This window comes from Triticum dicoccoides, chromosome 2A (genome assembly GCF_002162155.2).
Source record: "Triticum dicoccoides isolate Atlit2015 ecotype Zavitan chromosome 2A, WEW_v2.0, whole genome shotgun sequence".
Classification (NCBI taxonomy): domain Eukaryota; kingdom Viridiplantae; phylum Streptophyta; class Magnoliopsida; order Poales; family Poaceae; genus Triticum; species Triticum dicoccoides.
Window position 1 is genome coordinate 785,942,802 of NC_041382.1, and position 13,966 is coordinate 785,956,767.

A 13,966-nucleotide genomic window follows, 5' to 3' on the forward strand; every position below is an offset into this window, starting at 1 on the left:
GGGACCTGCACGGGATTGGGCTGGCCGGCGGCGGGATCCGAGAAAGGAAGAAGAAGGCCAGCAGCGCGCTAGGCTGAGAGAGAAAAGAGGGGATCGGGAGAAAGAAGAAAGAGGGAGAAGATAAGGTGGGCCAGGGTGCGATGGGGAGCTCATCGCGTGGCTCGCGAGCGACCGGCCGAATCGTTCGGCCGGTGCGCCGTTGCCCAACGATTCCCAAAGAGAAATGGGGGGTAACATCTCCAACAGGCAAAAATCATTGTTCTGACATGTGGACCAAACAATATCACAAAATGAACCGTTGGCGAATTTTTTCTCCCGGCTGAGTCTTTTGTGTAGTGCCCGATAATTAGGCGCCACACTACACTGTACAATGTCTGACTGACAGGCGCTACATGCCTGGCTAGCATCGCACGCCGGGCTGCCTGGAAAATGTTAAGTCAGTTTGTAACGCCTGAGATTTAGGCTCTACACTATACGCTGGCCAGGCATGTAGCGCATGTCAGTCTGGCGCTGCAAAGTATAGTGTGGCGCCTAGTTGTCAGGCACTACACAAAAGGGTCAGCCGGATGAATTTTTTTGTCAACAATTTATTTTGTGATATTGTTTTGTCCACAGGTCAAATTTGTCGTTTTTGCCTCTCCGACATGAGATGCAGTTAACCTTTAGCATGTCAAGGGATGGTCAATCGCTAACTGTTGTTCGAACACTCGACATATACATGAAAGTTTTACAATTGTGTGCATATCATACTATTCTATGAAAGTTACATTATTGCATGGTTGTTCTTGCATATTGTAAGATTTATGCAATCTGTGCAAGTTTTTAAATCATTTGCTATAAGGTTTCCTTTTCCTTTTTTTTTTACTTCTTTCAGGGTAGTACCAGTTCCCTTAATTGACTATATTTTAGATCGAATAATATCTTTTAGTTTCAATTTAGTTTACTGATGAAAGGAAGTGACTCATACGGAAACAAGTTAGGCAACTTGCCAATACAAGTCCCATATAAACGTGAGAAAACCAATGAAATTTACTGACTTTGCTTGGAGTCGTTCATGCATCATTTTCACATAGAACCATGCATAATTTTGACGCGTGGTGGACGAATAATCATTGCATTCATTCATCTAACAACTGATGATTTATTGGAGGCCCTGGGGACTTAGCTAGTCACGAGAGGAGTATGTAGGCCGATACAGACAAGACGGTGTTGTTATCTTGTCATGTTGCAAGATATATAGGAAAACAAAATTTAGATAGAGACAGGACTTAGCTAGCTAGATACTCCCTCCGGTCCTTTTTACTCTGCATATTAGGTTTGTCCGAAGTCAATCTCATCCAATTTTGACCAAGTTTATATAAAAAATTACAGACATTCACATAACAACACCAATATCATTAGATTCATCTTGGAATATATTTTCATATTATATTTATTAGATATTATAGATGATAATAATTTCTAATATAAATTTGGTCAAACTTAGCAAAGTTTGACTTTCGGTAAATCCAATATGCAGAGTAAAAAGGACCGGAGGGAGTATATAGGAATACGAAGGTACATAGAGATGAGACGCCGCCTCTCTTGCTCGCTTTAGTTATATGTTGTTCTCTTGTTATCTCATCCCATCAATATTAATGTTGGGTAGGCAAGTGGTTAAGTGAAAGCAAGTGGTTTAGATTGCAGCCATGGGTTCTAATTACCAGCCCTGCACGGAATATGATTCTACTTGATGTAAAAGTGATTCAGCAATCCAAATCAAACTAAGAGCCACATAGTAGGTGTACTCCGTACCAGAAACTAGTTCATATTTCTAGTCCCATACATAACATTTAAAACCTGGAGACGTACTGATACGAAAACAACCGCGTATTTGAGCGACTAGATTTCATATTAGTTTGTATTCTCTTCCAATTGCTTAGAGGTGTTATTAGTCTATTGGGTAAACACCTACCCAATAGAGGTGTTATTAGTCTATTGGGTAAACCCCCGCAAAAAAAAGGTCTATTGGGTAAACATTTAAAACGTCGTTCAAACATTAGTTTGCATATTTCCTCCGACAACAAAAGGAGCAACCATTTGATTTAACCTACCGCCGCAGTAGCCAAACTCAACGTCGTGATTTTTCGCCTCAAGCTCTAGCGGGACGGTACCCTCGATCGCTTTGATCCTTTATTTCGACCAAACTTTCAGCCCGGTCGTCAAGCCGGGGGTATACGTGTTGTTCCCTCCATCGCGCTCTTCCTCAACCAGAACTAGGATTAGACAATTCCATGGTGCCAGCCATTTGCCGATGCCTGTGGCTACTACTGTAACAACTAATTAATAGTGACTTGTAGAACTCCGGCAATTAACAGAGACCGACCGTGACTGTACATGTGATGCACGCACGTCTTCGGAACCACTGAAAGTTTGCTGTAGCCACTGAAAGTGGACATGCAAATGTAGCAATGTCCCCTGGCCGTGGTCATTTTTCTTCTCCGCGAGCTAAGCTAACATGTATTACCAATATACTATTTACAAGACAGTTTTCGAAAGAGCACGTTTGTTGTTTTTGAGAACTGTTACAAAACTGATATTTTTGCCAGCACCGTCAAAGGACCTGCTCAATCACATCATGAAACTGAGACCTAAGAGCATCCCCAGCCGTTGGCCCCTAGGGCGCTGAAAAAGAGCCGCCTGGGGGCGAGCCGGCGCTAGGTTGGCCCCTGGGGGCGATCTAGCTCCCAGCCACACCCCCAGGCGCCGTCCCTCAAGTCGCGGCAAATTCAAACTTGGCAATTCGCGCTCACAAAAAAACGCTGCAAGTCCGGCGATCAGCGGCCCAGTTCGGCGATCGGATGAAAAGTTCATCGTACAAAAAAAAGGACGAGTGAGCAAGGCATCACACGGCAGGGTCGGCGTCTTGCGTCAGCGGAGTCGGCGTGCGCGGGCTTGGCGGTGTCAGAGCTGCTTCAGTGCTGGGCGGCATCGGCGCGACGTCTGTGCTGCTGGGCATCGTGGAGGCATCATCGCTCGGGTTTGGCGGCGGCGTCGGCGTGGGCGTGGGAGTTGGCGGCGCCGTCGACGGCAGCTGGTTTAGGATGAGGCCGCGCTCCGCCAAGTACCACGCCTTGACATGCTCGTCGTTGCTCTGGAGCATGTCCACGCTGTTCGTCATCAACGCCGACCACCGCGCCTCGGTCTTCTCTTCATGCAGGGCGGCCCGGGCCTGCGCGTCGGCGAGGCAATGCTCAATGGGTTCCTACACCCGCGTCGTTGCCGAGTCGGTGTGTTTCCCCTTCTTGGCCCCTTTGTTGCCTTCGGGGCGCCCGTTGCCCGCGCCCGGTGTCGGTGCGTCCGGCTTGTAAGTCTCCTTGGCCTTGGCGAGAGTGCGCCGGACATCCGCCCACTTGTCGCACTTCTCGATCCGTTTGAAGACGTGGAGGTACTTGAAATCTTGGTCGCTGCTGTCTTGCTGGAACATGCCGAACATCCGCACCAAGCTGCGCCGAGGAACTATCAGTGAGCGGCGCGCGCCCGTCGAAAAGAAAAAAGGAGAGGCCATTGTGCCATACCTGATCCTCGATGCTGGTGCCGCTCTCTGGGCGAGCCGCGATCTCCTCGACATCCCATATCATTTGTTACATGCCGATTGGATGAGCCCCCAATGGTTCGCCATTGCCTTCGCCCCGCGCTGCATGTACACGCCTTTGAAGTAGGGGTCGACGAGTTTGCGCTCGTCGAACTCGGCCTTGATGCAGTCCCAATACGTCTCGATGCTCTGGTTCGTGCCGGTGACCGGGTCGAGGCAGACGACTTTCCACGCTTCGGCGAGGCACTCGTCCTCCTTGGACGCCCACTTGATGCGTGGCTCGCCGATCCTGGCCGCCCCTTCTTCTTCTTCCGTTTCCTCGCCGGAGGAGGCGCCGGTTCCTCCTCCTCCTCCTCCTCCTCCTGCTCCTCCGGCTCCGTCTCCTCCTCGCCGTACTCGAGCTCGCCGTCCATGTCACCGTTGGGGTCCACTGTGTCGTCCTGGGTAGTAAACCCGGGGGACGCGGCGGCGGCGGCCGAGCCGGCCGTGATGATGTCGTCCATGTCGGCTTCGGTCGCGTCGGTGTCGCCGAGATGCGACGTGGAGGCTTGAGAGAAGGGCAGGGCGCCACGGCGGAGAGGGGGTGTCGGGGAGGATGCGTACGCCGGCGGGGAGTAGTTGTACGGGGGTACTGTACACCGACGAAGGCGGGTGAGGGCGTGTGCTGGGCCGGATGACCATGGGGGGAAGGTGATGTTGGGGTTGAACCCGCCGTGCACGTCACCGTCAGCGTAACCCGGCGACGGCGTGCAGCCCCAGGGTTGCGGCAACGACGAGAAGCCGGCCGGAGAACCGACGCTTTACTGGCTACAGGGCGCGTACGGGCCGTGGCCGCCGGGCGGGTTCATCATCCCCATGCGAGTCGCCTCGGCTTGTTCGGCCGACCACTCCGCCTGCTCCGCCGCCGCCGCAGCCGCGCTGTCCTGGGCCTTCTTGGCGTTGGCCCTGTTCTGCCGGTCGGTGGTGACAGCCTCCCGGCGCTGAACTTCGGCCCTCCAGTCGGCGTTGGACATGCCCGGGGGCTTGGACGGCGGTGCCCTCGGCTTCCTCTGCTTCGGCTGGGCGACGACGGCAGTCGCGCCCGTTGCGGCGCGGGGGAACACATACTTCTTCGGCGGCATGGCGGCCGGCTGGGAGGAGAGGAGGAGGAGAGTGGCGGGAGAAATGTAGAGAATGGGAGGGAAGCTGGGGGGAGGCGGGAAGAAACGATGGGAAAATGCCGTCCTCTCGCCGACGGAGCGCCCCCACGCCCCTTTTTGCTTGTGCCGGCACCCCAGGCGCCCCCCAGCACGCCGGGTTCGGCTCAGGTGCGCCGGCTGTTATTTCGGCCAAACCCGACGAAGAACTGACTCCTGGGGACGCGACTGGGCCGATTTTCGACTGCCGGCGCTAAAAGTTCGCCTGGGAAGGGCCTGTTGGGGCGCGGCTGGAGATGCTCTAACACCCATCACAACTCACCAAGGAAACAAACAAAACCACCGCCTCCCCAAGAACTAACTGCGGTATTTTAAACTAATTTATGTTACACTAAAGCAATTTTATCTTTCTAGTATCAACTCGAGTGACATATATTCCGTGGGACCAACTATGCCTCACGCAAAAGGGATACATCGTTTTCAACGTTGCTACATGGACTGGCCAAGCGAGCCAGCGTGCCACACGTGTCCCAGGAGTGTAGTTTATTTTGTTACTATTATTATTTTTACACCTATTTATTTTACATAGGTCGGTTTTATTACCTCAAAGATACGTATTGGTTGGTTTTATTATAGCTTAATATATGTTCACAAATTTTAAAAATTATCTCATATTTAAAAAAATCATGCGTACCAAAAAATGTTCACAAATTCAAAAATGTCATGAATTCGAAATTGTTTGCCAAAACAGAAATTATTTGCTAATTCCAAAAATGTTTGCAAATACAAAATAAGTTCATGAATTGAAACAAATATCCATGCGGAGTTCAAAGAGGTTGGGAATATGAAAAACACTCTGCAACAAAATATGTTTGTGAATTCAGAAAATGTCCACGAACAAAAAATTCATGTAGTCAGAAAATGTTCACGCAGAGTTCAAGTTTGTTTCGTGGATTAAAAAATGTCCAGAATTTCGGAAAATATTCGCAAGTTAGAAACAATGATAGAAAATGTTAAACAAGTTCTTGCATTAAAAATAATAGTTGAAAATTGTGATCAATTTTTTGAAATTTGGAACATTTAAACAAGTAATTTTGAATTTTCAAACATTTCTGGATATGTGAAACATTTTTGAAATTTCAGAAAAAAATGGAAAACTCAAACAAAAAGTGAAATTTTCGAACATTTTTTATTATATTGAAAAAAAGGTACAACAAACCCACCAAAGATAAAAATAAAAAAAGGATTTAAAACAAATAACAGACAAAAAACCGAAACCAGAAAGAAGTTGAGAGAAAAAAACGACGGAAGGTTGCAGAACCTTCCCCAAAGAAGATGGAAGCTATTGGAAGCTTCGTTAATTTGTGCCCCAATCCCACCGTGCAACCTCTGATAGGCCGGCTCTCAGGCAGTGCCCATAGTGGGCGAGCAGTACCATGAGCCCAATTCCTATTTGGCTCCTCAAGCGCCACATATAGGGACTTTCGTTAATGGCGCACACCCCTCACTAAAGAAAGAAAACTAGGTACAAAAAGCGTCAGGCCATGTAACATTATTTGCCTAAAAAAGGTATTTTTTCTGGGCGGTTTCTCCTTCGGGTTTTCCGACACAGGTTTTTTTTGTTTTTTTCCTTTATCCAATTTTCCAAATGGTAAACCTTTTTAAAATTCCAATCTTTTTCTTACATTCGTGATCTTTCTTTCATTTTCGTGAATTCAAATACGCACACTGTTTGAAATTTGTGAACTTGTTTTGCGGAAATAAAATTCTGGAACTTTGATTTGATTTTGTGATTTTTTTTGAAATCATGTTTGTTTTCGTTTTCATGAGATTTTTCAAATTTGTGAACTTTGTTTTCAATTTTTGGCAATTTTCAAAATTTGCAAACTTTTTCCTTTCATGAATTTTTTCACATTTACGAACTTGTTCAAATTTTGTGAATGTCTTTCGAATTCTTTGTATTTTTTGACTCAATGGTCACCGATCTACTAGGGTATTAGTTACTGTGCACCTATTAGTAGGTCAAAGAGTGAGCAGTTGCTACCTCTTGAGCACTGCGTTGGTTTTCTTTTGAAGAGGAAAGTGTGATGCAGTAAAGTAGTGTAAGTATTTCCCTCAGTTTTAAGAATCAAGGTATCAATCCAGTAGGAGTCCATGCGCGAGTCCCTCGCACCTACACAGACAAACAAGAACCTCGCAACCAACGCGATAAAGAGGTTGTCAATCCCTTCACGGCCACTTACGAGAGTGAGATCTGATAGAGATGATAGGATAATATTTTTGGTATTTTTGTAATAAAGATGCAAAGTAAAATAAACAGAAATAGAAATAGCAAAGTGTTGGAATATTAATATGATGGCAAATAGAACCGGGGGCCATAGGTTTCACTAGTGGCTTCTCTCAAGATAGCATAAGTATTGCGATGAGTAAACAAATTATTGTCGAGCAATTGATAGAATTGAGCATAGTTATGAGAATATTTAGGTATGATTATGTATATAGGCATCACGTCCGCGACAAGTAGACTGACTCCTGCCTGCATCTACTACTATTACTCCACACATTGACCGCTATCCAGCATGCATCTAGAGTATTAAGTTCATGAAGAACAGAGTAACGCATTAAGAAAGATGACATGATGTAGAGGGATAAAATCATGCAATATGATATAAACCCCATCTTTGTATCCTCGATGGCAACAATACAATACGTGCCTTGCTGCCCCTACTGTCACTGGAAAAGGACACCGCAAGATTGAACCCAAAGCTAATCACTTCTCCTATTACAAGAAAGATCAATCTAGTAGGCCAAACCAAACTGATAATTCGAAGAGACTTGCAAAGATAACCAATCATACATAAAAGAATTTAGAGGAGATTCAAATATTATTCATAGATAATCTTGATCATAAACCCACAATTCATCGGATCTCGACAAATACACTGCAAAAGAAGATTACATCGAATAGATCTCCACAAGAGAGGGTGAGAACTTTGTATTGAGATCCAAAAAGAAAGATTAAGCCATCTAGCTAATAACTATAGACCCGAAGGTCTGAGGTAAACTACTCACACTTCATCGAAGAGGCCTTGGAGATGATGTAGAGGCCCTCCGTGATCAATGCCCCCTCTGGCGGAGCGCCGGAAAAGGCCCCAAGATGGGATGTCACGGGTACAGAAAGTTGCGGCGGTGGAAATAGGGTTTTGGCTGTCTCTGGTAGTTTGGGGTACGTAGGTATATGTAGGAGGAAGAAGTACGTCGGTGGAGCAACGTGGGTCCCACGAGGGTGGAGGGTGCGCCGAGGGGGGTAGGCGCGCCCCCTACCTCGTGCCCTCCTGGTTGATGTCTTGACGTAGGGTCCAAGTCCTCTGGATCACGTTCGTTCCGAAAATCACGTTCCCGAAGGTTTCATTCCGTTTGGACTCCGTTTGATATTCTTTTTCTGCGAAACTCTGAAATAGGCAAAAAAACAGTAATTCTGGGCCGGGCCTCCGGTTAATAGGTTAGTCCCAAAAATAATATAAAAGTGTAAAATAAAGCCCAATAATGTCCAAAACAGAATATAATATAGCATGGAACAATAAAAAATTATACATACGTTGGAGACGTATCAACATTCAACATGGATCAGTCTCTTATTCAAACATTTGGTGCTCTTTACCGGGCCAAGCCATGCTGCTGCTGGGGATGAGCGTCAGTTTGCTTCGTGGCGCTGACTAGGAGGTCTCGTCTTTGTGTGCACTTTTGCGCAGTGATTTTGGTTTTTCCGAGTGCTCCATGAATGTTATTTGTGGCATAAACTTTGCAAGATCATCAAAAGTTTGATCATGTGTGATGTCCCAAAGTTTCAGACTTTTTTGATTTTGTTTTCAATTGGTTTTGAATTTACTATTCATGAGGGTGTAGGGACACCGGAGAGCTGTAACACCTTTATCTACCCCTTTCCCTTCTAATTCCAGTCTAAAGGGAGCATGACAAGAAAATCTCGTTTGAGATATTTACTCTTTGAGCAGAAAGAACGACACGAATCAATCTGAAAAAGGTGATCTTAGGTTTCTCTTCTTGCATTATTCTGAGCTTGTTTCTTCCATGTTGTTGCTGTGTTCCATCTCAAATCTTAACTTTTTTTAATTTTCATTCATAATCCTCCTCTCGCCAAGACCCCTTCTCTCATTTGTAACCCTTGCTCTCCCTTGTTTTCCATCTGAATCTATGCCACGTTGCTACGCTCGCCTCTATGCCTCCTCTCATCTGAAGGTGTGCTAATTTCCCCTTTCTGTTCTTTTGTTTTCTGTTCAAACAATGTATATTTAAAAATTGACAACGATTGTACTGTTAACCTACCAACTTACTATTGTGTTTTCTTTCCTTATATTAGTACTAGGCTTACACTAAGATTTTTCGTGTTGCATAATGATTTTAAAAATCCTTTATCACATGAATTACAATCTGGTGTATCTTCTTCTTGTGTGAGTTGCGAAAATTACACAGGTACAGTTTGGTTAGTTTTGATTATTTTTTATCTTTCAGGTTTTATTGAGTTCCCTTATATTAGGTTGAATACTATTCTTTTTCTTTAATCTGCTTGAAGCTATTCCTCCAAAGGCATATGTAAGCATGCGTTGAAAATAAGAGTAAGGCTGCACGGCAAATGTTTGAACAACAGACCAGTTATAGTTTAGTAATTGTTGCATTACATATTGATAAAGTTTTTTTTGATGCTGTTTTATTTTTATCATGCGAGTAAATTGGCGAAATAAAACAAATATCTTTATACAAAACTTTTATACTTGTTTCAATTTATTTTTATTATAATATGTTCTTACTGAGTATTCTTTTTAATACTTAGTTGTGATAATTAACCATGCAAAATTGTTAAATAAGAATTATTATTCTTTCTATACAATTGTGACTTATATTATGGATAAATTTGCTTCCACAAAATTTGAATTGTATGTTGTAATAAAAAATGATTAAACTTTAATAATTACATAACTCATGTAGTGTATATTTCTGTATTTCTGTGTGTCTACATGTGTCCCTATATATACTAGTATCATTACAGTGTAGATATCTTGAAAGTGCAACGTCTATTCAATATCTTAGTAGTGGTTTGCAGTTTCTATTGGTTAATTATATTTATGGAAACTTCAAGGATATAAATTGTGCCATTGGTACATAGGTCTTGAATTTTGGGATTAGTGATATGTTGACTACATGTGCATGTTTTTACTTGGAATTAAAATACATCTCTTAAAATAATCAACGACTAACATAAAAGGGGTGCCAAACTTACTTTCGTGTGCATACAATTTGATTATTCATAGTCTTTATACAAGATCTCCTGCGAGTCTCTCACAACAAAACTATCACGGTCAAATTGGTTTGTTTTTACTAATACATGATATTAGTCAGTTGTGTAGAGTTGCCCTTGCGAATAGATTTATTTTAATATCTTTGGTATTCGTTGGATGTAATGGATAACAGTATAGTGGTTACTAGTATATTTTTTATATTTTGGACCCTCCCCCGCTTGGGACCCAAGTCGGCTATCATGTTTGCCTGTCATATGGCCAGTCCTAGTTGTCGAGCAGCGAGTTTCTCCAAGGAATGCGCCTTCTCAAAACATCAACGGGTCAGAAAGATTGGATGGTGCGGTGGCTTCAGAGAGAGAAGTAGACATGCATGTTGCTTGCCTTAGTAAACATAATTGTGCTATATTTTGCTCCCTTTTCTTGCTCTATCTATGCTTGTCTCTAGAAATGTTAGCAGTTGACTAACATCATTTCTTCTTGTATAAATAATGGAATGGAAGAGGAGGCAATGTTTACTTTGCTTATTTGCCTATCTTCCGTATCTAAATAGACATGCCCACACTAACAAAGTTCTTCAAGGCACACTATAGGCACCGACTAGGAGATCTCCTACACAGTAGTGGCCCTCCCCTCGGGTAGCCGGTTAATGGTCTGGCCCAGTACCTTTTGTTTGGCTGACGTAATGATGATGTCATGCACATTTTTCCCATTTTGTTTATATTTTGAAAATCATAATTAAATTTCAAAATTATGATCAAGTTTGAAACACATATATTTCAAAACTTAAAAATTATTTAAAGAAGTAAAAATCCGTGATTTGAAAAATGTTAAGGCAATGTACAAAAATATAAACTTTACATGAGAAAAATAGACATCAAAATATATATTTGAAATAATGCTAAACATGTATAAAAAAATGTTCCTGATGTATATAAAAATGAAAAATGTGTATGGAGAAAAGTAGACATTAAAAAAAATATTAAAAATAATGTTAATCATGTATTTGACCATACATGTTCAAGTGCTCACACTACACGCTAGCTAATCATGCTGCTGTTCAAGTTCGAGTGTTCAACCGTGCCGGTGTACGTACATGCATCAACCTCGACCGTTTTCTCATACAAACAATTCTTTTTGCATCCTCACAAACGACATAATCTTGCAATCAAATCCCTAACAATTTGCAGCCATTACCCTCAACTTCCTGTTTCCTTACAAACAAGATCATAGCCGCCACGCCAGATCAATCTCCTCGCCCCTTCGGATCCGATTGTTGCCCTGTGCTGTGAGGTAGAGGGGAAGGGATTCTCGTCTCTCATTCTTTGTGTAGTACTCCCTCCGTCTTTGAAAGAGTGTACTTCAAACTTTGTTGAAAAGTCAAACTTTTTTTTATGTTTGACAGGATTTATACAATAATACACCAACATTTGGGCCATCAAATTAGTAGCATTAGATTCATGATAAAATATATCTTCATCATATACCTATTTGATTTCACAAACATTGATATATTTTTGCACAAACTCGGTTAAATTTTGAGATAGTTTGACCCTCCAACAAAGTTGAAAGTACACTGTTTTAAGAACGGAGGGAGTAGGTTTTAGGATTGCGGTGACGTCGCACCGACAATGATGCTGGTGTCATCTCAAAATAAAACCATCCAGCTCCAACCCCTTCTTGGTGACGCTTGGTGTCTCCAAGTAAGAAAAAATAGAAGATGAGGAACTTGTGTTGACCCCATATTTATCATAAAATTCAACTTTCTACCCCTCAATTCCGCTTGGCAAAAGTTACTTCCAAGGTCAAAAATAAACTGTAAACATGGATGTATATCTATCTATCCAACACGAAACATGCTCAAGATCCACATATTATGACGGTAATCAATTTTGGGTCAAGTGTGCCTCGTATCAAGAACAACTAACACAGAAGGACATGTTTTTAATAACAATAATGCTAGACCTACGCAATCTATCTACATAATTTCCTTTCTAAACTAATCAGCCCCCTCCCCCGGATCTGGCTTGCCTGCTCCCTCCCCATGCTTCCATCCATGCTCCCACTTCATCCTACGGCAAGTCTCGTCCCCCTCCCCCCTCCCCCATGATTTTCACGGTGTGGGCCTGGGCCTAATTTGTCGTCCAACCAAAATAGGCCAAATCAGCTAGTACGTAGGCTTACGTAGCTAAATTACGTAGGTGTAGCAAAGTCCTTTCAATAAAGATGCAACATTCTCAACCTCTACACCGAGTCGAGAGATACTCACACAATAATGGGAAATTTACCCAAACAGTACTTCTCAAGCTTATTTATGGGTGATCACATTCATACATCCATGCATGGAGGACTCGCTCACAGTCTTATGTTGTCACTCCTCCCGCAAAAAAAAAAAACTCCCGCAAAAAAAAAGTCTTATGTCGTCACTCAGTGGCAAGCCCCACCGAGAGCCCACTGTTAAACGGCCTCTGGTTGTAGCAGTCGAGGTTGTTACCATAGCCAACGCAGAGGACATCGCAGTAGCGCTTGTAGAACCCGATCCGGTTAGCAACACGGTCATCCTGCCCCCTACCGCACTCGAGCCCGCCGTTGATAATGTTGGTGATGACGCCATACCCAGGCACCCGGCCTGCAGCGTTGTCCGTGCCCGACGGGGCCCATTGGCCTGTGATCACGGCATGGGACGACGGCTTGTTCGCCTGAGCCGTCATCCAAAACCATAACGCCGTCTTAAACGACGCCGTCGCGTCCGTGGCCACCAGGTCCGGGTTGTTGAGCAGGTCCACCCCGATGGCACGCCCCGCGGGGCCATAGTTGTAGTTCCATGAGAGCTGGATGGGCCCACGGCCATAGTATTTCTTGCCTGATGCGCACGGCCACTCCGGCTTTGGCTCGCAGTAGCTTCCCGGTGAGCCCTGCTCCTGCTTGAAGCAGTAGCCCCAGGCGTACGGTCCGTCGGGCGCCGCGGGCCACCCGCCGATGGTCTAGTGGGAGGTCTGCCCGAGGAAGGCCGCCACCTCCCGCTTCCGCGTCTCCGTGCTCCCCGTGGTGCCGAATGACGGGAACGCGGCGACGGCGGCAAGGAAGGCGTCGTACGTGTAGAACCCGCAGGCCTCTTGGCGGGTGGCTCGGGTTAGCACTCTGTCGTGGACAATAGGGAGGCCTAAATTCAAAGCTGAAGGGTGATGCACATCATGGCTATCCTGGGTGCCTTGTGGTGACATGGGCGAGCTGCTGAGCGAAAGCTCTGCGCCTTGGTGCCAACAGCCGTGGTGTCTGTGAGCATCTTCTCCTCTTGAGGACGTTGTTATGGTTCCGTGTCAGGGTTCTGGGTAAAGACTCTCATCCATCTCGGACTTGGCAGTGGTGTCCTAGGACGCGTGGCGTTGTATTCATGCCTTTTTGTACTATCAAGATACTATACAAGACTGGCTTTGAAAGAGCATGTTTGACTATTATTTCTGAGAACAAAAAGCACGTTTGATTTGGTCCCTGCATCTGCATGGGAACCATTGCTCTAGGCCCAACAAATTCCATTAGGGCCAAAAACAAAGGTGTGAGCGAGATTTTTCTTTACGATGAAAGATGTCAGCGAGTTGATGACACGGTTGCCGGTCGCCGGTCGATGTACCTGCTAAAGATCAACGCAGACCGTACCGCTGACACCAGTGTGGTGCCAACATCGTTGAAGGACCTGCTGGGTCGAAACCATGTTACAAAAACTGATATTTTTGCCAGCACTGTCAAAGGACCCGCTCATCCGAGACCACGCGGCCGTCACGGATGTGCTCAATCACATCATGAACCTGAGATCTAGCACACATCACAACTCACCAAGCAAACGAACAAAAACACTGCCTCCACAAGAACTAACTGCGGCATTTTAAACTAATTTATGTTACACTAAAGCAATTTTATCTTTCTAGTGACCACACGATCGAGTG

At 44.7% G+C, this 13,966-nt stretch overlaps 1 pseudogene; it reads right to left on the bottom strand.

Annotated features, from left to right (window-relative positions):
* Positions 1-12,445: 12,445 nt before the first annotated feature.
* Positions 12,446-13,246, bottom strand: LOC119358491 (annotated as a pseudogene).
* Between the last annotated feature and the right edge of the window lie 720 nt (positions 13,247-13,966).